Below are 27,188 nucleotides of genomic sequence, written 5' to 3' on the forward strand. Positions count from 1 at the left end.
TGTGTTATTTTCTATTCCTTAATTTTTTACTTGGCTAGGAAAGTGAACTAAGTAAGTTTTCTGAGGTTTAAATGTATTCACCTTGTGGAGAGGTTACCGATTATTTTTTCACCATAAATTATATATCAGTGCTTTATTACTGGCCCTGAAATTACAGTTCATAAAATTAAAAAAACAAAGTCATCACTACTAAAAACGACGAATAAAAGGTCAATAAATCAATAGTTGTGTTATCACAATGAGATATTAATTGCCAAAAACTCTAATAATTCTAAAGCACACCTGTTCTTAGGGTGAAATCGTCTCTGAAGTATATTCTATGCATATTTTGCTGTGTAAAAAGGGCACTGAAGTGCAGGAAAAAGAACAAAAGCATACGTAGAGTATGTTGATTTCTCTAGGCTGTTCTTTCTACGTATGGCCCTTAACGTAATAATGGTGTTTTTCTCTTTCTGAAATACCTTAACATAATAATGGTGTTTTTCTCTTTCTGAAATACCGTCCACATATATATGGACTCTAAGAAAAAAAAAAAAGGTCATGAAGAACCTAGGGGTAAGACGGAAATAAAGACAGACCTACTGGAGCACGGACTTGAGGATATGGGGAGGGGGAAGGGTAAGCTGTGACAAAGTGAGAGAGTGGCATGGACATATATACACTACCAAATGTAAAATAGATAGCTAGTGGGAAGCAGCCACATAGCACAGGGAGATCAGCTAGGTGGTTTGTGACCACCTAGAGGGGTGGGATTAGGAGGGTGGGAGGGAGGGAGATGCAAGAGGGAAGAGATATGGGAACATATGTATATGTATAACTGATTCACTTTGTTATAGAGCAGAAACTAACACACCATTGTAAAGCAATTATACTCCAATAAAGTTGTTAAAAAAAATAAAATAATGGTGTTGCATCCAGCAAAAATCTTCAAATACACACAAAGATGATTTTAAATACAGGTAATTTAACTTTGCATAATTGGATGTTGGTCACATTAATCAGTTGTTCACAATTGGGATTCCACCTTGGAGACACCTGGGGAATATGTTTTTCAACATATTTATAGTAAGAATCCATCCTTGGGTTTTTTACTTGATAGGCCTCCTGTGAGGTTTAGCCAAGGGTATTTTGAAAAATTTCCTATATGTTTGGCTATACACTAGAGATTAATAGCATGGGTATAAAATTATTCTTTCAGAACATGTATCACTGCTCTTTTGGATAAAATGGTTTATTTTGAAAGGGAGCAGTGAATATTGCATTGGATAACCTTGGGTATGTTCTGGTTTTTTTCAAGGGCAACATTAATATCCATCTGTATTAGGAAGAGAAAAGAAAAAGAAAAACAAATTTTGGGGGAAATCCACTATTTTGTAAGTTTAAAATACCATGACATATTTTAGACATTCAACATGCGTAGAGAATGATATAAATTATACATGTATATAAGTATAAATATACAAGTATAAGTATACATGTATATAAGTATAAATATGCATTCCTATTACTCAGATTAAGAAACAAAATTTTAAAAATCACATGAAACCTCTTTAATTCACTACTTCAATTGGATTTACCTTCCTCTTTCAAAAGGAAGGTAACTGTCATAATTTGGAGTTTCTCATACTTTTTTCTATATTTACTAAATATGTATGAATTCATAATCAATATAGAGTAATGTTTTACATTTTTAAATTCACAAAATAGAACCCTGAATGCATCTTCTTCCAATTTATATCTTTGTTCTAAATTATGTTTGTGAGATTTATCTTTGTTGATAGAAAGAGTGCCAGGCTATTCAATGATCGTTGCTACCTATTATTCATTAGATGAATTGAGTATAATGTATATATCTTTCTTTTTTTTTTTAACATCTTCATTGGAGTATAATTGCTTTACAATGTTGTGTTAGTTTCTGCTGTATAACAAAGTGAATCAGCTATACATATACATATATCTCTATATCCCCTCCCTCTTGTTTCTCCCTCTCACCCTCCCTATCCCACCACTCTGGGTGGACACAAAGCACCAAGCTGATCTCCCTGTGCTATGTGGCTGCTTCCCATTAGCTATCTGTTTTACATTTGGTAGTGTATATATGTCAGTGCCACTCTCTCACTTTGTCCTAGCTCACCCTTCCCCCTCCCCATGGCCTCATGTCCATTCTCTACGTCTGTGTCTTTATTCCTGTCCTGCCCCTAGGTTCTTCAGAACCAATTTTTTTTTTTAGATTCCATATGTATGTGTTAGCATACGGTATTTGTTTTTCTCTTACTGACTTACTTCAGTCTGTATGACAGTCTCTAGGTCCATCCACCTCACTACAAATAACTCAATTTCATTTCTTTTTATGGCTGAGTAATATTCCATTGTATATATGTGCCACATCGTCTTTATCCATTCATCTGTTGATGGACACTTAGGTTGATTCCATGTCCTGGCTATTGTAAATAGAGCTGCAATGAACATTTTGCTACATAACTCTTTTTGAATTATGGTTTTCTCCGGGTATATGCCCAGTAGTGGGATTGCTGGGTCATATGGTAGTTCTATTTTTTGTTTTTTAAGGAACCTCCATACTGTTCTCCATAGTGGCTGTATCAATTTACATTCCCACCAACAGTGCAAGAGGGTTCCCTTTTCTCCACACCCTCTCCAGCATTTATTACTTATAGATTTTTTTGATGACGGTCATTCTGACTGGTGTGAGGTGATACCTCATTGTAGATTTGATTTGCATTTCTGTAATGATTAGTGATGCTGAGCATCCTTTCAAGTGTTTGTTGGCAATCCATATATCTTCTTTGGAAAAATGTCTATTTAGGCCTTCTGCCCATTTTTGGATTGGGTTGTTTGTTTTTTTGATATTGAGCTGCATGAGCTACTTGTATATTTTGGAGATTAATCCTTTGTCACTTGCTTTGTTTGCAAATATTTTCTCCCATTCTGAGAGTTGTCTTTTCATCTTGTTTATGGTTTCCTTCGTTGTGCAAAGATTTTAAGTTTCATTAGGTCCCATTTGTTTATTTTTGTTTTTATTTCCATTTCTCTAGGAGGTGGGTCAAAAAGGATCTTGTTGTTATTTATGTCATACAGTGTTCTGCCTATGTTTTCCTCTAAGAGTTTGATAGTGTCTGGTCTTACATTTAGGTCTTTAATTCATTTTGAGTTTTTTTTTGTGTATGGTGTTAGGGAGTGTTCTAATTTCATTCTTTTACATGTAGCTGTCCAGTTTTCCCAGCACCACTTATTGAAAAGGCTGTCTTTTCTCCATTGTATATTCTTGCCTCCTTTATCAAAGATAAGGTGACCATATGTGCGTGGGTTTATCTCTGGGCTTTCTATCCTGTTCCACTGGTCTATATTTCTGTTTTTGTGCCAGTACCATACTGTCTTTCTTTTAATGGACAGTTAAGTTGCTCTTTTTTTCCAGTTTTTCCTATAAACAATGTTACAATAAGCATTTATGTACATGTCTCTAGGCTATACATGTAGAATTGGTTGTGCTGGATCATAAGATACAGGTGGCTATAGCTTTATTAGATATTAGCCATCTGCTCTCTCCCAAGCATGATGTGTAATTTGCACTCTCATCAGTGTGTAAAAATTCATATTGCTCCACATCTTCTCCAATGTTTGAATTGTCTGACTTTACGTTTTACCAATTGAAAGAGTAAGAATTAATATCCCATTTTGCTTTGAATGTCAAGTTACCTGACTGCTAGTGAGATAAGTATGTTTTATATTTAATGATCATTTATACTTTATAAGTCAATTGCCTCTTCCTGTAGTTTGCATATTTTTCTATTGTTTTTTTCTTACTGATTTACAGGAGTTTCTGATACATTTCTACCTCTATATATTACAAGATTGGTTATTTTCTGGAAAGGTTGACTTCTTTGAAGATTACTTTTATTTTAAAGAATTCATTATAGCATGAGCTTGATCTTTGTAAGTTCAGATTTTGTTCTAAGAGTGTGGATCCAATGGTCAAGGATGAACCCATATTAACCAAGCTCACAATATTTATAAAGTAATGTATAAACATTGAATGTCAGTGTATTTATTATTTCATAAGGCATGACCTTTAGAGTTGGCAGAAATAGGTTCAAATCCTGATTTTATGTCACACCAGCTATAGGACTAGAAGGTCAGCTCCATGAGGGCAAGAATTTTTGTCCCTTTTGTTAACTGCTCTGTACCTAGAACTCTGCATATGCCTGGCACATGATAGACACTCAATAATAATAATTCTGTGTATGGATCTGGTGTGCAGGTACCTTTTCTCATTTGTTTCGCTTATGGAGCCTCTTGTGCATGGATACAGAGAAATTCTACATTTTAATATAAAAAGTTAACTTTCTCTTTCATGTGGATTATATTTTCCAATATCCTTTACAAAACCATTCCTTAGACCAAGTTCCTAAAGATATTGCTCTGTATTTTCTTCTATCAATTTCACTTCTCTCACAATTAGCTCTTTCATCCATCTGGAATTAATTATTAATTTATGGCAAATTAGGTTTCCAACTAGTCTTCTCCATATGCCAACAGGTTGCCCCAGTATCAATTTTTGATTGGTTTATTCTTTTCCACTCCCATTAACCATATTCCTGGAATTTCTTCTGCTATAATAAGACAAAAGGAATAAATCAAAATTGTAAGGAATGGAAGCAAACCAGAAAAACAAAAAATCAAGAATGTCATTGTTTGCAAATGACAATACAAAAGTTCTAGAGACTCTACACACTACTTATGGAAATAAAAATAAAGCTTATCATGGTTGATGGCTAAAAAAGTCAGTGTACTGAAATCATTGTATATCTATATCCTGACAAACATTTAACATTAATGAATTTGTTTAAGGATATCATTTATAAAGTAGACATCTCACAGAAAGAAAAGTGGCCCTTAACTAGATGAAAAGATGGGCAGCTCCACTCACAAATAAGAGAAATGCAAAAAACAATGGCAAATTAAGGCGTTTGAGAAGTTTTTAAGAAATGCTTAAACAAAATGGTAAATATCTATGTTTAATATCTATGACAATATTAGATGGATACTATAATTTCTTAGTCCTTTCATTTGAAAATTAAATAAAGAAAAAACTATTACACAATAATAAATATCTGTTCATTTAGACAAAAAATATTTACACTCAGGATGTTTCCTTGTGATTCACTGACCTACTATGTGAGATTGACTTCACACAAAACCTAGGAAAATTGTCTTTATTGATCATAGTTATGTATGGGTTTAACTAAAAATAGCATATAAATCAAGACCAGTTTGATAGTGAATCAATATTTTACCCAACAACTAAGCTGAGCTAAAATCTGAAAAGAACTTTTCAGAAATATTTGACATCATACAGAGAATTGCCCTCTGTAATCTCTAGGTAAAAATGGATGCTGTAATAGATTTTATCATAATGGGGTTTTCCACAAGCACTGCAATACCTGGCATTTTTCTATGAGCAAAATCAGATTAAAGTAGACATGTGGTCAGCTTTAGAAAGGGATTTGTATGGGAGTACAGAGTGGGAGGAAAGGAAAAGGGCATTCCCTCCAGGTTATGCCTTTGGAAGCCTTAAGAATATTAGGGCTTGCTTGTGTTCCTTTCTCCCTAGTTTTGCGTATCTAGTGTAGGTTTTTAAAGTATGGTTACCACGTGGTTTATATATGATGACCTACAACTATATCTACTTTTTTTTTTAACATCTTTATTGGAGTATAATTGCTTTATAATGTTGTGTTAGTTTCTGCTGTACAACTCTGTGTGTGTGTGTGTATACACAAGTTGATCCTTGAACAACAAGAGGGTTAGGGGCTCCGACCCTTTGCATAGTCAAAAATCCTCCTATAACTTTACAGTCATTTTTCCATATCACTGGTTCAACCAACCTTAATAAAAATAATATAAATTATAAAAAAACAAAAAAGAATGTTAGGGTTGATTTTATGACTTTGAGGCTCAGACTGGCTGACTCTTATAACTTGAGTCACCACTCAGATTCCTGGGCCCTATGGTAGTGCAAATTCCTTAGTGCATATAACTTTGGCTGGTCATTTTCTATGATACACCATTCCCTAAAAATAACATTATTTCAGAAACTTTTAGGCACAGGTTATTTGTACCATTTGGGATTGCACCATGAGTATTCTATGTATTGTTTGCTTCAGCTACTGGCAAGCAAATTAGTTATTCTCCAGTTCTTATGTGAACAACATCCTATAAGCTCCCCCTAATTGGATTAGAAAATAAAGCTCATTTTCACATCTTGGCACAAGGCAATTTGATTAAATTAAATTGTGCATGGCAAAAATCGATAAAACTCATCAATTCAAATCAATCAGTTCTAATAAACAGACAATCTGGTTAAAGGAAAAAAATAGGAAAGCAATTAAAACCATTGCAATTTTTAACCTCTCCTCTGCTGATTCATTCAAAGTTTCAAAATCCAAAATGTACATAGAGGAAAACACAAGGTAGTTTAATTGTGGTTCTTACATAGTCATGATGTCTAGCTTTGCTTCTGTGATTATTAAAAGAAAGTTACTGTCTTTCACAAGTAGCTATAACAAATATGTGCAGGAACAGAATTAAATAGAGAAATCCCAAACTGTAACTATATAGGATATATACATTAATATATATTATATGTATCATATATATTATATAATATATTATTAATATATATATTTTTACTAGAACCTCATAATCAGTCAACTAAGTAATGTCAACTCACCTTGTTACACCAGCTTTACTACATAAGTGGTCCTTTATTAATTAATTGTTTAAAAAGTATCTAACATGGAGACAGTTTGGGTGTATACATTAAATCATGACCTAAACTCCACAAGTTACATATGTGTTCCATTCAGGCAGAGTAATAACAAAAAGCCTCCACAGGTACATGTTGTTGGAAATAACTATTATTCTTCTATGCTTTTGTGTTTTCAGAAGCTGGCAAAGGATTGATGTCAAAGGTTTGATAGTTGGTGGGGTCAGCATGGCAGGGCCTGAGGACGAACTGAGTAGACTGAGGCAAGCAAAGCAGTTACTAATGTTGAAACCAATATCCCTACAAGCCCATATTCCTCTGTTTGGCTACCTGCTTAGGTCTATAGGGGAGCCATCAATTTTTCTTTTCTAAAACTGATCGTTTATCTAAATTGATATATGTCAGCTTTCAACTATGCCTGTCATTGCAAAGGTCCTTTACTTGGATAAAAATTGACAAGACAAAATAGACCCTGTGCCAAAGATTTCTGAAAGGCACTTGGTAGAGATGGTAAGATTTCGCTGACAGTCTGGCCAGACCCAAGACATCAGGTGGCCACAAGGCATTTTGCCAAAACCCATCTGCAGCCTGCCCTGCTCATGGCAGGTATCGCCCTAGCAAATGCTTCAGTCAGCCACCCCCTCCACACCCTCATCCCCGTCCAGCTCCCGTTTGTCCTTTCCTGCTGCCTCCTCCTCCTGGGACACAGATCATTGCTCTATGAAGAGTACCCGGTTCACCAAAAGCCATGTCTTTTTAACAGTGTCTCAAAGGAGGCTTGATCTAGCTGCTTTTCCAAACAGCAATGCGGATATGAAACTCTGCAGCTGAGAGAGGATTTCGCCCCAGGAGAAGCTTGCCTCCAGAGCAGTTAGTATGGCTTTTTCTTATCATTTTCTCAGCTCCCAACTGTAAGAGATTTAAACCCCTCAAGTTGCTTTGGAATTGAAGAAAACAAGCATGAATCAAAGCCATGTCTTTCGAAGAGAAGGCTGAAAACTAAAATAAAATTTCTTGAGAGGAAGAAAAAGCAACCTGGAAATGAAAGTCAGAGGATTAAGAGCCAGAAGAAAATGTGAAAAGTCAAGTCATTCATTGTCCTGCTGTCAGTAGAGACTTTCCAGACAGAGGGAAGAGAATCAACATTTATGGACGACCTACTATGTAGCCCATTGGCTCTCTCTGTGTGATTTCATTTAATGCTCTCTACCAGGTATTAATATCCCTCAGATGAGTACAAAATCACAGGCTTAGAGAGGTTAAGTATGTCACTCAAAATCATGCAACTGCAAGACATTCCCTTAAAATGCAGCTTTCTTCTATTTTACACAATAAGAATAGAGCTCATTTATCAAATGTTAACTTGCTATAGTATATTAACAGTTTAATGCATGTAGGGCTCCTATTAATATCTGTGATAATAAACTATTAATACTATTATACCCTTACTTATCAGCTCTAAATGGAGATTGTCACAAATGACTATACTGTAAACTAAAGGACATAATATTCAGTTCCAAAATGCCTATCATAATAAGTAAAAGTGGCAAAAAATCAAAAATCAGGTAATAAAAATTCCTTATAAAATGTGGAGGAACAGGGAATCTACTTTTGGTAGAAGTGTCCAATAGAGTATTTAGAGCATAATTTAACAAGACTTAGAGAATTTACGTATGCATATACCTAACATGACCATATAATTGATTGTTAAAACTGAGACACTGTTTCAGAGGGAATAGTAAATATAATACAAAGTAAAAGCTGTTATGGACTGAATGTTTGTGTACCCACTAAATTCATAATGTTGAAGCCTTAACCCACAGTGTGTTTGTATCTACAGATGGGACCTCTAAGGAAGTGATTAAGGTTAGATGTGGTCATAAGTGTGGGGCCCCGATCTGATAGGATTAGTGTCCTTATATGAAAAGACACAGAGAGCTCCCTCACTTTCTCTGTGCACGCATAAAGGAGAGGTCTTGTGAGCACAGAGAAAACAAATGTCTGCTACCCAAAGGGAGAGTTCTCACCAGACACTAATTCTGCCAGCACCTTGATTTTGGACTTCCAGTCTCCAGAATGGTGAGAAGATAAATTTCTCTTGTTTAAGCCACCCGGTCTATCGTATTTTATCATGGTGGCCTGAGCAGACCAAGAGTGAAAAATAGAAGAGAACATAACTGCCCCACATGTACCTCACTACCTAGCAATCATGGCCCTGGGTATCCATTTCTGTTAAATTTTCACTCTCCATTAGGAGAGTGAGGTTGATTACTCATCACAGCATTGTTTGGGGTAAGGTATCAGAACTTCTGAGTTAAATTTATACACAAAAACATGGCTAGATCTCAAAAAACAAAATGATTAGTAAAAAAAGAAGGAAACATAATAGAATTTATACTATGGTGTCATATTTATAAATTGAAAAACATACAGCCAGAAAATCACTAGGAATATAATATTGATCTATCTACCTACGTACCTACCTACCTACCTATCTATCTACACATGCACATGCACACACAATATTATATTATAGGAAGAGATGGGAACAATGGATGAAAAATAATAAAATAATTCCCTAAAGAGTCTGACATTAGTATGACCTGAACAGATGATGATTCACTCAATTTCATGCACCTTAGCTCCACCTCCACATACAAAAAACAACTATTAGTTTTTCACAAAGTGTTCAATGTTATTAGAGACACAAAAAATGAACTAAAAGAATAAGCTTTTAATAAAATTTGTTGATTTATTGATAAAGTATCTATAACCCCCCCTGTAATGCTGTACAGAGTATAGGAGGTCAATACATTAACAATTGTTTTTGATTTTCTGCTGTAATTTTTCATTTTCAGTGAGATATATCACCAATGACAATTCATTTCTGCAAAAGTTTTATGAAAAATGCAAGTAGCAAGCAGAATAGATTCTTGAAAACTTTTTCATAAAACCAAGATAGCTAAGTCTCAAAACATATTTGCGGTTTGGAATTGTCTCAGTTATGGGCAATGCAAGTACATAAGCCATAATCACAGACAATTTATTTGTTTGTTTGTTAACCTGGAAATGTACTATCTAAATTGATGGGCTATCTTATTCATCACACATGCCTTTAAATGATGTTTTGATAATTACCAAAATCAAAACCTCTTTTGTTGATTGATTGCAAAATTGCCCCAATTCTTCAACTCTTCCTTATCCATGGCCTTTGAAACGTGACTTTGCAGCTTTCTCCCATCAAGATGTGGACTCTTTTCCCTAACCCTTGAGATGGAGTGATATTATGACATCTTTAACCAACAGAAAGCAATGGAAGAGGCAATATGACAGTTTCAAGCCAGCTGTGACTCTCAGAATCCCGCCGCTATAATAGCAAGAAGTTTGGGCTAGCTTGCTGGAGAATGTACAGACCACATGGCACAGAGACTAGCCATCCCAGGTGGAGCCAGACAGACCCCTATTTTCATACAATTTAAAAATTCTTTTGATGACAGGACACAACACAATGACACTCAGAAGAAAAGCAAGTTTTTGTTGTTGTTACTTACAGTTCCAGACAAGAGAAGGCAGCATGCAGAGCTTAATCATAGACATCTAGAGGAAGCATTTGGCACTTTAAATATTCTGCCTGAAAATCTCTAGCCAGATCCATGATCTCTTTCAATTTTTCACATTATCTGCAGGTGTTGGTGTAGCCAAACTTTCTATTACAACATAGCAAGTACTGCTTTTTTGCCAGCCTCCAAAAATTATAACCTCCCTTTCTTCCATTTTACACCAACATGTTCAGCTTCTGCTTACTGCTATCTTCCAAGATAAGAACATGGTTTAGGTATGAGTTATGACCGCAACCCACTTCTAAGTATCAATTTCTGTCCAATTATCTGATGCCACTCAACAGCCTTATTATTAGGCTAGTATACTATTTCCTTTAAGATATTTAAACTTTGAAGATAGTTGATGGAGATACTTTGAGAGCACTATGGTCTGGAAAAGTAGTTTGGGAAATACTATTATATACCTAGATTAGTAGATGGAAAGTAGATATTTCATTGTTTCCTGTTAAACTGCCTTCTGTTCAGAAATATCATAGCTGAGGTTGCATCTGTGTAAGAGGAGCAGTATTCTTCTTTATTTTCGTTCCTTTCCCTGAAATTTATCACAGGATTTTTTTAAAAATATGCTTTACAAAAAGAAATAAGACGTTCTTTCTTGTCTGATGAGTAATTTCTAGAAACCCTCTCAATGACATTTGATCAATAGAAAGAGTTTTAAAGAAGATATTTTCCTAACATAAGATCAGATAAGCTTCAACTGTGAGATGGCACATCTACTAAATTCCATTTCTTAGTTTGATAATGTATGCCCCTGCTATCAAGCAAGGCCAGAAAACACCAGGTGGTCGTTAATGTAATTTCTGTCATTTATTTCTATTGATAGTCAGTCTATGAGGAGCACTGGGAATTTCACGTTGGAATTTAAATTTGGTTGTTTTATTTTTAAATCATTAACTTTTTAGTGTCAGTCAGAACTTAACAGATGGCCTCTATAAATTAGTCTAGGTATGTAACAAAAAAATACTTTAGTATAAAGTCAGATGGTGTTGACCTCCACAGCCATGAGTTGGGCTAAAATAACAGAAAAGAAATCTAGAAACAAGAAAGCAAATTTATATTCAGCTGCAATCTGTGGGTATTTTTTGTGTGTTTGTTTATGTAACAGTTTATATGGAGCTGTCATCTGAATGAACAAGGGACAGCAGATGATTTTAAAGAGTTGGAGCCATACTGAAACATTTTTTGGTGATTTAATGATTTTTAGGGAAATTAGAGTGTTCTTTTTCAGTGTAATAAAAGGAAATATACTAAATTTAGGGACCACATGTCAAAGAGTATGGAACTCCAGATCAACCCTTAAATGGCACAGGATGAATAGCGACCATGTATGTGCACTTAAAATGTGCTTGAAACTGTGCTAAGAATATTACATAGTACCTCATTTAATCCTCACCTGATTTCATGTATATTTATTTTACAATTGAAGAAACTGAGACCACAGAAGCAAAGCATGTGCCAAAAGTCACACAGTTAGTTAACAGCGATGCCAAGATTTGAAACCAAGTTTGTCTAACCTCAAACCTAGTTCTTTAAACATTATTTCATAGTTATTGTCTTTGTAGATCCTTCGCAACCTCATTGAAATATTGACACTTGTTGAGTTTGCTGTCATTTATATTTGTCTATTTCACAAATGTTATACGTTGCCTCTTCTCTTTTCTATGCAATTATTTTGTTTTGTTAAAAATTAACTTGAACGATACTGCGAAAATGGACTGAATCCATTTACTGCCACTTCCCTTGCTCTGAGAACTTTGATTTACAGAATATCTCTTTCTTTGCCTCTCCATTCAAAAAATGGGAATGACAGTATTGATACTCACCTCTAGGCCTGTATAAGGGCCAAGATGTTTATCTGTTTTGTTCATGGATGTATTTTAAGCACATAGTGTAGAGCTTGGTTCATAGTAAGTGCCAGTAAATAACTGTTGAGGGGGTTACTGTGATTAAAAGAGATGTTTTATGTGTATACTTAGCATGCTACCTTGGATTAGCATAATACCTTTTACTCTCAATAAATGGTAGGTATTGTTATTAACATTAATTTTCAAAGTGTAAAGAACAACACATGTTTGTTGTTAGTTTTAGAATATTTCTGTAATTCAGCATATTGAGATATTGTGATTTTTGATGCTTTCCTGCAGCATATTTCTATTTCCATGTTACCTGAACATGCTTCTTATATTTTTTTCTAACTTACTTATAAAAACATAAAACTGGACTGGTTTTAGAAACAGAAATTTGTAATAGAATAGAAATGCTACTCCAGGCTAGGAGCAGACTCTGAATTTAGGCTTCTATCTAGAAGGCTGTTTATTCTTTTGGACTCCTAGAGATTTATAACTAACAAGTGACTGATATGATAAATCACCAATATCATAAACCAAACAGCCAAACAACTTTTAGCAAGTGGTGACCCTTTCCTCACTGTCTCCCTCCTGACTATTCTCACCAGGCCCCTGAGTGTCAAAGAGCAGCTGGTAGAAGACAGAAGATGTGTCTCCTGGGATGTCTTTTGACCTCATTTGCCATTTGCAGTAAAGATTTACCAGCTCTAAATTGAAAGAAATAGGAATTGATTGTGAAGGCAAACATCAGGGTTTCATTCTGAAAGAGAAGCAAAACATCACTAACTTTAAGAGAAAATTTTGTCCAAATATTATAAAACACAAAGACAAAGACCCAGATGATTTTCTTCTTATGTTGCTCATTCCAAATCACTGATAAAATTGAAAATTCTTTTCTTTTTTTTCCTAGTTAACTGATTTTAGTGATGCCTATCCTAGTCAAAAAGTATAATAGTTTTAAAATTTATCTTCCTTTTCAAACATCCTATTGTAAAAAAAATTTTTTTGAAACTTTAGACATGGCACTAGAATCTCATTTTGAAAAACCAGGTCCATCCTTGTTGCTGCAAATGGCATTATTTTGTTCTTTTTTTAATGGCTGAGTAATATTCTATTGTGTATATGTACCACATCTTCTTTAACCATTCGTCTGTCAATGAACATTTAGGTTACTTTCATGTCCTGGCTATTGTAAATAGTGCTGCAGTGAACATTGGGGTGCATGTGTCTTTTCAAATTATGGTTTTCTTCAGATATATGCCCAGGAGTGGGATTACTGGATCATATGGTAGCTCTATTTTTAGTTTTTTAAGGAACCTCCATACTGTTCTCCATAATGGTTGTACTAATTTACATTTCCACTAGCAGTGTAGGAGGGTCCCCTTTTCTCCACACCCTCTCCAGCATTTACTGTTTGTAGATTTTTTGGTGATGGCCATTCTGACCAGTGTGAGGTGAAACCTCATTGTAGTTTTGATTTGCTTTTCTCTAATAATTAGTGATGTTGAAAATTTTTTCATGTGCCTCTTGGCCTTCTGTATGTCTTTTTGGAGAAATGTCTATTTAGATCTTCCACCCATTTTTTTGATTTTTTTTTTCTTTTTTGATATTGAGCTGCATGGGCTGTTTGTATATTTTGGAGATTAATCCCTTGTTGATTGCATCGTTTGCAAATATTTTCTCCCATTCTGTGGGTTGTCTGTTCATTTTGTTTATGGTTTCCTTTGCTGTGAAAAAGCTATTGAGTTTAATTAGGTCCCATTTGTTTATTTTTGGTTTTATTTTCATTACTCTAGGAGGTGGATCCGAAAAGATCTTGCTGTGATTTATGTCAGAGAGTGTTCTTCCTGTGTTTTCCTCTAAGAGTTTTATAGTATCCAGCTTTACATTTAGATCTTTAATCCATTTTGAATTTATTTTTGTGTAGGGTGTTACGGAGTGTTCTAATTTCATTCTTTTACATGTAGCTGTCCAGTTTTCCCAGTACCACTTACCACTCAAGCACCAGGGAATTCCTTGCCTTCACTTTAGAAGGAATATCTTTACATGCTGTATACCACGGGGCCCCTAGAAATTTCACTGAAGTGGAAGTTTCCCGATTTTTTGTTTGTTTTCCAGCCTCTGACACAAATATATCTTCCCAATAATCTAGACTAGTTACTTCTTGCTCACTAGGTGCAATCCATATAATATAAGCAATGTAGTTGATCTTATGGAAGGGAAAAAATAATCAAGTTCCCTGAGCACTAAATTATGACATAGTGTTGAAGAGTTGATATACCCAGGATGATGGTTACATTGCTGGCCTTGCCAGTTGAAAGAAAACTGTTCTGGTGGTCTTTACTAACAAGTATCAGGAAAAATTATTTTGCCAGATCAACAGCTGTGTAACAGGTACAGGGCATGTATTCATTTGTTCAAGAAATGAGACCACATTTGGAATAGAAACTGCAATTAGAGTCATCGTCTAGTTAAATTTATGATAATCCATTGTCACTCTCCAAGATGTGTCTGTTTTCTAGACAGACCAAATCGGTGAGTTGAGTGGGGATTGGTGGTAATCACCACACCATTATAGCTCTAACTCCACAGGTCAGAAAACTGCTGCAGGAATTCTGCTAGTTCCTGAGTATGTCTATTTTAATTAGGCATTCTAGAACTTACTCTCTCATCTTCTTCAGGTTTTTGCTCTAATATCACAGTATTAGTGAGTCCTTCCATAATAACTCTACTTAAAAACACACTTTATCCCCGATTTTACCAAGCCCAGGCACTCTTACCTTTCCAAACTTTATTTTTACATTTTAACTTATCTCCATTTATCATATTATATACTTATTTAATATATTGTCTCCACACAATAGAAGCTTCAGAAAGATAAGGATTTTTGTCTGTTTTATTCATTATTATAGCCTAGAAGTGTTTAAACTTTTATGTAATTGAAATAATTACCTGGCACAATCAGAAATAAAAGGGTAATATATTCAATATTAATGATAATAATTATAATAGAAACTACATATTGAATACTTTATATGTGGCAGGTTCTTATACCAAGAACTTTTCCATGTATTCTATCATTTAATTCTCAAAATAACCCAATGAGGTAAGGGTCATGCCAGATGGGTCCTCTCAGTGCAATTCCATGTCACATGACATGGGGGCTAGAGAATAGCTTTTATAAGGGTAAGTTTAGCTGACATAACCAAGGGTCACCAGGCAGAGCACCCATAGTTACCCAGTCTCCCCATTACCTCATGTCACATAATTATCTCCAAAAATTATTATTTCTACTTGTATAGAAATAATAAATATTATTAGAACTCACAAAATATTAGGTAAGTTTACAGGGTATAAAATCAATTTACAAAAATTAATATTGTTTCTCAATAATCACAATATCTAGACAATAAACATATTCCATTTATAATGGCAACAAACCCCGTAGCATATCTAAGAATGTACTTAAAAAAAATCACTTCAGCTTTCTGTGAAAAAATATTCAAATTCTATTAATGGATAAAAAAATATCTGAATACACTGAGAGAAATTACATGCTTTGGAATGGGAACCATTTAATAAAATATTGGATCTCCCCAAATTAACTGAAAATTAAATCTAACCCCAAATAAAACTATGTCGATTTTTTCAGCAATTTTTGAAACTCATGCTAAAATTTATATGGAAGAAAACTCAAATAACAAAGCCACAGTAAATATGAAACTGTATACTTGGGGAAAAACAGACACATATTCCAATGGAACATAATAGATTCCACAAAACTATATGTGAATCTAATATATAAAAAGCATAGCATCTGAATCAGTAGGGAAATAAATAAATAATAAATAAATAATAAATAAATAAATAAATAAATAAATAATTTTGAGTATAAGTTACTAGGGATATGGGTTCCCTGCATGGAGAAAAATAAAACTTCATCCTAACTACACTGCACAGAAAAGTGTATCCAGACAGATTAAAGACCTAATTGACTCATATAGAGGAATAGCTTTCAAAACAGGAGTTCCAACCCCGCCAAAAAAAACACCAAAGTACAAATCATATGGCAAAATTGACTAAGGTTAAAAATCATAATATTTAGGAGTTTCTTTTCAATAAGTGATACAATGGGCAAAATTTTAATAGAAATGATAGAAAAGATATTTATCATCAATAAAACAAACAGGGAATAATATTTAGGATATAGAAGAAATACCTAGAAATCAAGAAGTAAAGACAAGAACCCCCCACCCAAACGAAGCAAATGATATCAATAGGCAATTCATAAATGTGAACCCCAAAAGGTGAACAAACATGATATTTAAACACAGTAATTAGAGAAATGTAAATTGAAACAATAATGAGATATTAGTTTGCACCCATCTGATTGGGGAAAAAGAAATTCTATAATGCCAAATATTGACAGTCCAAAGGAATATTAAATATGCATAGACTCTATGATGTAGCTTTCCACTCCTGAATTTACATCCTCAAGATATTCTCACACCAGTTGAAAGGGATAAGGGTTGTTTGTGACAGTGAGGGGTTGGAGGCAATCTGGTTACCATCACTAGTGAATGGAGAAAAGTACATCTTAGTGGATGCCATTGTGGAGAACTGGGTAGGTTTTATAGGCAATGTACTAAGCATACAATATATATAAATCTTCAGATACATTCCTCAGTTAAGTAAGAAAAATAATGAACTCTACAGCACAATTATATTCACATGAATTAGAATCATTTAAAAGTTCAATGCAAATTTCACAATAATACATAAAAATAATACATACCGGGGCTTCCCTGGTGGCGCAGTGGTTGAGAGTCTGCCTGCCGATGCAGGGTACACGGGTTCGTGCCCAGGTCCGGGAGGATCCCACATGCCGCAGAGCGGCTGGGCCCGTGAGCCATGGCCGCTGAGCCTGCGCGTCCGGAGCCGGTGCTCCGCAAGGGGAAAGGCCACAACAGTGAGAGGGCCGCGTACCACCAATAATAATAATAATAATAATAATAATACATATCAAATATATTACAGTGGTTGCCTATAGAAGGCAAAAGAATGGACTTGGCGAAGGGGATAAAAGGGCATACATTTGTGCACACTTCCATGCATTCACACATTTGTGCATATACACATACTCATAAGCAAATATACATGCACACATGCACAAAATAACGAGAGAAGATACACAGGCTAATGACAGTGTACTACAAACCGAGGAGCTGATAAACACAACAATCCACATCTGAGTGTTAAAACTAACAAATCATCCAAATCCAAAATAACATAATCATATGAAAAAAGGAAAAGAACAATCTAAAATGTTTTACATTCATTCTACACTCAGACAAAATTTGCTTTTGATCATTTTTAAGTGATCAAAATAAAATATTGACATCTGCCTTTAATTTAGTTAACTTGCCAAACCATCTTGCAGTTTCTTGGCAGGCTGACAGTCATAGTAAAGCAGATATCTTTTTAATTTAAGAGAAATATATTCTGGAATTCAAAGCACTGGAAGAATATTTACAGCATGGGCAAATTTTCATAAGACTCATGCTTAAAGATGTTACATCTCATTCACACATCAATAATCATTAATAGAATTGTTTGTCCCATTTTATGTATGACCATGAGGCTGCATCATAATGTGTGTGGGTTTTTTGTTTTTTTGTAAAGGTACGTTTTCTTCAATGTCATATTCAATCACTTCATTTATTGATTTCTTTTATCAGTTAAGAACGTCATCACCTACCTAAATGTAAAAAGATATATTTATGTACATTAGGAATTACTGTGGGGTAAACAACACACTTTCTTTAGCGATTATATAACAAAAACATATCACATGATAAGAGAGTATATATTCATCTCTTGTTTAAAGAAAATACACATACTCCTATAGGGTTCTGCTCCTTGGTCTTCATTTCACTGGGTTCTTCTCAGATCTCAACACCGAATCCGTATCCTTACCTTAGTGAGTTCTTCTCTGATCACCAAATCCAAAATAAACCCTCACCATGCTAATCTTAATTAGTTTCCTTGATAGCATGTATTATTTGAAATTTTCTTTTTCCTTCTCTCTCTCTCTGTCTCCCCCTATCCCCCTCTCCCCCCACCTTCTTGCTTATAGCATCTAGAACGTAAGCCCTGCAGGAGCAGGAATCTTACCTGTCTTATTTTCACTATATTTTCAGCCCCTAAAATACTTATTACGTAGCAACTGTTGAATAAATGGTGGAATAGTAAAGGAACAGCTAAATAAATTAGATTTAATGCAATTTCAAAAATTGACCCCTTTGGGGCTGTTGTCAACTAACATATACATTTTACAGCTTTTAAAATTAAAGTAATATATGCACTTGATTAAAAACCAGCAGATTTTATAATAAGAAATAGTCCTCTGCCTTACTCCTCTCCTCTCCTAGTCCCAAGTCCCAAAGACAATGATTTTCAGCATTTCTATTTTTAATTTTTCCAGTAGGTATTTTCATATCTTCCATATTATGCTTGCACTGGTATATATAGGTGAGACTTTGAAATTATTTACTGATTTGCTTCTGAGATAGATAAAGATCTAGATCCCTTACACCATTATACCTTTGCTCTTTGAACCCCATCTTTAACTAGTAAAATTCCATCACAGTTATTATTTTCAACACCAGTGAAACCTGCAGTTTTTTAAAAAAATTATTAAACCTCAATATATTTTCCCATCACCTCTGGAGAGCATCTTCCATTTGCTAGTCTTCCTTCCCTGTCTTCCACCATCTCTTGTACTTCCAACTCATCATCTGTACATTTACTTTGATTTGACATGGTTGATAACACTGCATTTTGTGATTTAACTATAGGTTTATTCTAAGAATAAAAACAATAAATAGTGTTTACATTTTTATGATGAATTTACCACAGAGTCAAGCTTTGTATACAAATATTACAACCTTTTCTACAGATTCAATGTCACACAATGTCCAGTTGGAAAACAGTCATATATTTATTAACCCTCCAACTAATGTGTTCAACACTCCATCATGTTTTCAATAGTTTTGTATATTCTAGCGCCTCCTTTTCTGTACCGAATACTTTCCACCCAGAGGCGTCCGCCCTCCGCTGCTAGCTTAAATTGGATGCTCCTACTTCTACTGCCCACCTGTCTCACCGCAGTAGGAGCTAATTACCCTCTCTGGTTCATCTAGTGGTTTTTTTTTGGATATCGTGACTGTCTTCTTTCTTGATTTATTCCTTTTTTTCCAAGAGTTTATTCTCAATTAAATGATTAAGACAATGTCTATGGAAGAAATTTAGTTTAGTTTAGCTTTTCCATGTCTGAAATGCCATTTCCCCCCTCACATTTTTTTAAATAGATCTTTATTTGAGTATAATTGCTTCACAATACTGTGTTAGTTTCTGTTGTACAACAAAGTGAATCAGCCATATACATACATATATCCCCATGTCCCCTCCCTCTTGAGCCTGCCTCCCCCCATCCCTATCCCACCTCTCTAGGTCATCACAAAGCACCCAGCTGATCTCCCCAAATTCCAGACCCACATATCCAACTCTCTCCACATTTCTATTTTAGTAACAAGTAGGCATCTCAGACACGATAATTCATCCCTCCAAAGCTGCTACTCTGAATCTAAGAGTTGCTGAACTTCACTCAGGAGTATAATTTTTTTAATCAAATATCTGTGGGACATTTTTGCTTGTAGTTCTGCAGAAAACTCAGGCTGAACATAATCAAAACGGAAGTCATCTGCCTTTAAAATGAGGTTTTCCTCTTTTATTTCGAAATTCCATCAGTGACATCATCATCTCAATCCTCTGTACCATATAGCTGGGGATTGTCCCATACCTCTCCCTCTCCCTGCATCCGCTATCCAATCAGCAAATATATTGGATTAATATTTTTAGACTTCATTCTAATTGATTTCCTTCTATCCCTGACGCTTCTCTATTACCTGGCAAGAATCCTAACTCTTTAGTGTGTTATTAAAGGTCCTTTCCTTCTGTGGCTCTGCCCTCTCCTCCCAATCTCTCCATCCTGTTATGAATAGGCAGAAGTAACTCAATAATTAAGACTCAAGTTAATCATTATTATTGAATACTAGGCTAACATTTCCTAATGGATAAGAAATGTATATTGCTCTTTTTGCATATTCCAGCACCTAGGGTGAGGTCTGACACATTTGTATATTAAAGATTTAACTAATTGATTATTCACTTTAGCACAGAGAACACCAAGAAAGCCAGGACAGCACATACATGTAAGCTTCCAAATTTCCATCCTGGCTAAGCAATGATAGTAAGAGGTTACAATTAGAAGAAAATTTCTGTATTCAAAAAAAAAAAAAAAACAAAAAAAGGAAGTAGTTATATGGATGTTTATGGAATTTTCAGGTGAAATTATGTTTGTGGTCTAAACTGATTGCATAGAGTAAACCATGTTTCTGTTTCATCATGTATCCAAGCATTTAATATTTAAAATCAGGAAATATGGAGTGATAAAATTGTGCAAACATCAACATAAATAAACATAATTTGAAACAAAAAAGACAGAGTAGTTGCTGGTGAATGTTTTGAAGCAAAGAAAGGCTAAGTAGGAAAACAGTGGGACTTCTGTGCTCCCAGGAAGTCTGATGATTTGTGAGAATTACTAGGTAACTAATCCTCATACCAGCTCACATGATGGATCCGATGTGGTCACTGTTCTGTTCTGCTCAAGGACCAAGAGGAGAAAAGAAAAGAATAATTGTACTTATTACTTATGGTGAATAGTGAATTATTCTGTTTATTACTCATGAATCATTAGAATAGAATGAAATGAGAGCTACATAGGAATAGTTTAAAATGATTCAATTTCTCTGCTTCCAAAAACTGTTATTTATGCTCCTCTTTTTTTTGCGGTACGCGGCCTCTCACTGTTGTGCCCTCTCCCGTTGAGGAGCACAGGCTCTGGACGCGCAGGCTCAGCGGCCATGGCCCACGGGCCCAGCCGCTCCGCGGCATGTGGGATCTTCCCAGACTGGGGCACGAACCCGTGTCCCCTGCATCAGCAGGTGGACCCTCAACCACCGTGCCACCAGGGAAGCCCTATGTTCACTTTTTAACCAAAAACTTTCCTGCACTGCTATTTAATATTAACTTTTCTGCAACTTCCTTTTTGTCAAGTTTGATCATTTCATTCTATTCTGACTTCAAAAGCATACCAAAGTAACCTCCCCAGCACTATGCTCACACTTTTAGATGAGAAAAAAATTAGAAAGGTTTGGGTGGGATGAATGTTTAAAAGGTTCTAATATCTGTTTTCAGATAGCTGTTTGCCTGATACTGACACTTTTTTTTTTCTTATTCTGTGCTGTCCCTCAATCTTTGCTCTAAAAAACTTTTCTTCTTTTCTTCCTCTCCAGGGTTCCCAGCACAATGAGATTTGAGCTGATTAACTCCTTAAGCAGAAAAACGGTCATAAGATGTGGCACAGAAAGGTCAGTCTTGAATTTCATTGAAATATTTTGTTAAATCAGTAACAGCAAAAGTCAGTTGGGCTCCCAGAGAGGTTTTTGCATTTATTTTTCTGCCAGCCTCAAGATAGTTCACGTTTGTAGAATTCTATATTTGAAATGATCTGATTTCAATTTTAAGTATTGTGTGTGTTCAACACATAGACGCAAAAGATGAAGATTACTGAGCAATCATTAGTTAATACCAGTTTTGTTTAGTATATGATGGCAAAGTTCAGTGAAGAACTAGTTGTGATATCCTCTAACATTTTAATATAAATATTTTATGAAATTATGTGATACTAAGAAATTGGGCAAAATGGACTCACAATAAAGAACACCGTTTATTGATGCAAACATTAAAAAGTACTCAGTGGTCAATTGGCCTAATTCCTTCACTATGCTGATAAAATAATCCATCCACTGATGTTAAGTAACTCTATTACACCACTTTCTCATGGTCTACAGAAGCAGCAGTACTCTGTCTAGTGCGTTAGCAGTAAACCTCCTGACTCTTTAAGAGGCCATTGCCTGACCACATTTAATGTTTACAAAAAAATGCTACATAAGACCTCATTTGCCTTGAAGTGTTTAATCCATCTTCTTTCCTTATATTATTTAAAAGTCCTGCTTGCTTAGAAAGAAACTTCTACTGTGGCCAAGATGGAATAACAGAGTCTGAATTTTTCCTCCTATTAAAGACAAACCAGAGAGAGAGGTAGGGAGAGATTGAGAAAGAGACAGAGATAGAGAGATGGAGAGAAACATACAAACCAATGGTTTTCAAGATACTGAACATTAGGCAACAAAGGGCAGTGAACCCTGAAAGATGGGAAACAAAGGAAGTAAGCCGCATGATTGCTACTGCTTAATGCCTGGAGTCTGTAGACCATGGCAGAGTGAGGAAGAACCCAGGAAGAACCCAGTAGACTCCCTGATTAAAGGAGGTGAACCCGACCTCTAGGGTTCATAGGGGCCAAGGCATCTATGGTTTACAACCCACAGTAATGAAGAGGAAAGACCTGTACAAGAGGTGACTCTGGAGCTCTTCAGAAGGTACTCGTTGGTATTCAACAGAGTACTGATGGGCCTATGCATGTGTAGAAACAAACTAAGGCTAAGGAAAGAACCATCTAAGGTGATTAGAGGTGGAAGTACCCAGCACCCACACAGTGCCTCAAAAAGTACCAAGTCCCACCAGACAGAATGGAAAACCTCATAATTCACAAGGTATTGAGTAGGTAATTCAGAAAGGTCTTGCCTTAGCCAAAGGGAAAAATTAGCCCTAAACTATATGTTTCTCTGAGCCACACTGACAAACCTTAAAAGCAAGACAGGAATTGCTTTCTAAGTAATTACACTTAGAAAAAGTTTAATCTGAAAAGCTTAAGAATATTTAGAGAAATTCAAAAATATCTAGTAACCAAAAAGGTAAAATTTGCAATGTCTGGCATCCAATCAAAGATGCCAGGCATCTAAAGACCCATAATGAGGAGGAAAATCAACCAGTCAAAACTGACCCAGTATTGACACCAATATTAGAATTAACAAACATTAAAAAAAGTATTATACCTGTTCAAGATGTTTAAAAAGTTGAATATAGACATGTAAAATATAACAAAGACTCAAATAAAATGTCTAGAAATTTAAACTACAATGAAATGAAAAGTACATTGAAAGGAATTAACAGAAAATTAGACACGGTAGAAGAAAAGATAGTAAACTTGAATACATCACTCTAGAAACTATCCAAAATGAATACAGAGGACAAAAAAAACAAAAGAGTGAAACAAAATTACATCAGTGAACTGTGGGAAAACGTGAAGTGGCCTAATGTGAATGTAATTGGATTTTGCAAAGAAAAGGAGAGAGATGAGGGAACAAAAAGTTTGAAGAAAAAAATGAACAAATAATAGAATATTTACCAAGATATGCCACAATATAAGCCAGAAAACAGGTCTCATTAAAGTTAAAAGGATTCAAGTCATATATAATATGTTCTCTGACCAAAATGAAATGAAATTAAAAATAAATAAGAAAGATGTCCCTGGAAAATCTCCAATTATATGGGAAATATGTAAAATATTTTACTTCTGTTGACTTCTTGTTTGACCCATGGGTTATTTCATTTTGACTTGAATGAAAATGAACATTCTTTTATCAAAATTTGTGGAATGCCACTAAAGTCAGAATTCAGAAAGGAATTTATAATTTTCGTCATCTATATTAGAGAAGAAGGAAGGTCTCAAATCATAGATCTCAGCTTCTACCTTAGTAAATTAGAAAAAGAAGAGAAAAGTTAAACCCAAACTAAGCATAAAAGAAATAATATCAAAATGGAAATTAGTTACAGAGGAAACCAAAGAGAGAGAGAGAGAGAGAATGAATGAATGAATGAACCATGGATTTTATTTTATTTTTTTTCTCTTTTCCAAGTAAAAATAATTAAGATAATTTTTAGAGTGAGAAAGACTTTGCAAAGATACACAAGTTCTTGTATAATATAAATCTATTTTCTCAACACGTCATTATTAAGTGTTGTTCTTTGTCCGGCTAAGTGTTAATGATAAACTGAAGCACTGAGACAGAGTCACAGACCTCACGGAGATCACAGTACAATAGCTGGGAAAGGAAGAGTGCCCAACTGCTAGCAGCCTGATGAGTCCAAGTCTCCATCATTCTTAGTTAAATGACAGCAGAAAAAAAGCTGCCAGTACTCAGCTGGGATTTCTGGAGTTCGGCGATATTTGAAGGATATGTCAAAAAGAAAAAAGTACAGAAGTTCTGTTCAAAATAAAATGGGAAACTAGAGCTAAATTAAGCAGGGATGAGTGACTCACATTAGTCTTAGAAATGAGCATTATTTAGACCAACAAGCTCATGAAAATCGATATATTATAGAAAGCTAACTTACTGTGGGTTCTTGTGTTACCCTCAGTAATTCATGCCTTGTATCGTTCTAGCCATTTCACCTAGCAAATCAAAGTCAGATACCTGTTGGCGGGGTGGTACTAAATAGTCATGAATTCCTCATTCAAATTAGCATAGCTCAAAATCTTCTAAAGTAAAGCAGTTTTTAAATTTTTTATTCATTTTTATTGGAGTATAGTTGCTTTACAAGGTTGTGTTAGTTTCAGCAAAGTGAATCAGTTATACATATATGTATACCCACTCTTTTTTTTTTTTTTTTTTTGCGGTACGCTGGCCTCTCACTGTTGTGGCCTCTCCCGTTGCGGAGCACAGCCTCCGGACGCGCAGGCTCAGCGGCCATGGCTCACGGGCCCAGCCGCTCCGTGGCATGTGGGATCTTCCCGGACCGGGGCACGAACCCGCATCCCCTGCATCGGCAGGCGGACTCTCAACCACTGCGCCACCAGGGAAGCCCCTGCAACCATTTTAAAACATTCTCATTAAGGAATGATAAAATCTCTTATAAATGTTAATATCTTCCACAGCAAGTAGCTCTTAGGAATTAAAAAAAAAAGTTTGATAGAGAAATACTGGTGAATGAATGAGGTGAAGGAGACCACAGGTTTCAAAAGTGTATATTCCATTGCAAGGAACTCATACTCACTTCTTTGGTCCATTGAGAAACAGTCAAATAATTCTTGTCGATAGGAAGCTCAACTAGTTCTAACTTATTCCTTATGTTGTTTCTTAGAGATCTGTCTTCAGCCTTCTGACTAAATATAAACGCAGAATACGGAATTTATTCTAACAAGTTCTCAAACACATTTTGCTAGAGCTGTGATTCTTATAGCAGCATTAAGATCCAAGAAAATAAAACACGAGTCTGCGGCCTTTCAATAGTATTTGTTTCCAGAAGGATGACTATTTATGTTTGAAAGGTTCTGTACTAGAGATAAATGAACATATTAATATAATTTTCGGAAAGGATATCTGAGGTCAAAGTTATGAAGCTTTATAAATCACTGAGAAAAATTATCTGGATCTTGAAAATAGGGAAAGTTTACTAGGTATTCTCTCAGTGAAGGGCTTGTACCTTCGATTAACTTTATACTGTCTGTATTTTACAACTTCACTGGAGCAGAGGTTAATTTGAAGATTTTTGTCTGGTGGCGAGGCAAATATTTTCACTTTGGTATGACAGATAAACCCCCAAATTATAGTTTATTGTAACCTGTGTTCTATCAAACTCAGCTATCTTATTTTAACATTCCCTTCCTAATCTGCCTTTAAATAGCTTCTCAGATGCTCTTTAGACTAGTTTAACCATCTTAACAGCTCATTAATGTAATAAATTCAATACAATCTTGGACATACACTCATGTTATATTTGTATGAAAATTATGTTTTTCAATCTTTTGAAAAAATTTGCTTTAACAATAGTTACATTTTACTTACTACACTTTCTATTTCAGTGGGTCTTGCAATCCTTTTTTAAGAGGCTCTAAATGGATAGGATGGCATGAATTCTATAATACAAGCCTAGTCCTATCTCTGACTACTTGTGTAACCCTGAGTAACTCATTAACTCCTCATTCATAAATGATGAGAGATTGTACTGGTTGGCATATAAGTGTGAATTCTAAAGAGTGAGTGATAAGTAGGTACGATTTGAGACCTATTTCTTACTTAAATTTTAGAACATCCATTGCAGAGGATAGACATGACCATTCATTGGATATTAAGGCTTCACTTCCTCAGCACATGTACTGAAACTGGAGCAACACTAAAGATATTGGCATGAGCCCGACATAAATAATTTTATGAATCAGTCCATATTTCATGCTACCTTCCCCACAAAGCTTACCCTGATTCCTCCAGCCCGAAGCAGTATCTCCCTCCCGCAAAACTACAAGTGTACTTTATATATATCCCTTACATGTTATATGACTTTGTGTGTGTGTTTACCCCCAGCTACTCAATTACAAATAGGAAGCGTTGGGGCCACGTGGTTCTACCAAGGCTGCACTTCTCAGTGAGGGGAACTTGGGACCTACCATTATCTATTTTTCTATATAAATTAATATAAATACTGGGAGGGTATAAACTATCAGCAGTGGCTATCTTTCTGGGATATAATGCATGTAAGTTACTCTCATATTCATTAGAAAAAAACAATTTTGATTTGGGTTAAAACAAAATAAAAATAAAACAAGCAAATAAAACTTCAGAGGCCTCCCTTATTATATAAGGTAACATCTGAACTTCTTGGATGTCCTATAATGCCCTTCACCATTTGGCTCCAACCTGTATGTCCAGACCGAGCTCTCATTATCTTTTCCAATAAATTCTATTCCACAGCCATGCTGGAATTTTGTGGACCAGCTTTCTCAAATGTTAAAAATAATAAATGGAGTCTGGTCCACATACACCATGATCAAGTGGGGTTTATCCCAGGAATGCAAGGATTCTTCAATGTACACAAATCAATCAATGTGATACAACCTGTTAACAAATTGAAGGA

This window comes from Leucopleurus acutus, assembly GCF_964270905.1.
Source record: "Leucopleurus acutus genome assembly, chromosome: 13".
Taxonomy (NCBI): domain Eukaryota; kingdom Metazoa; phylum Chordata; class Mammalia; order Artiodactyla; family Delphinidae; genus Leucopleurus; species Leucopleurus acutus.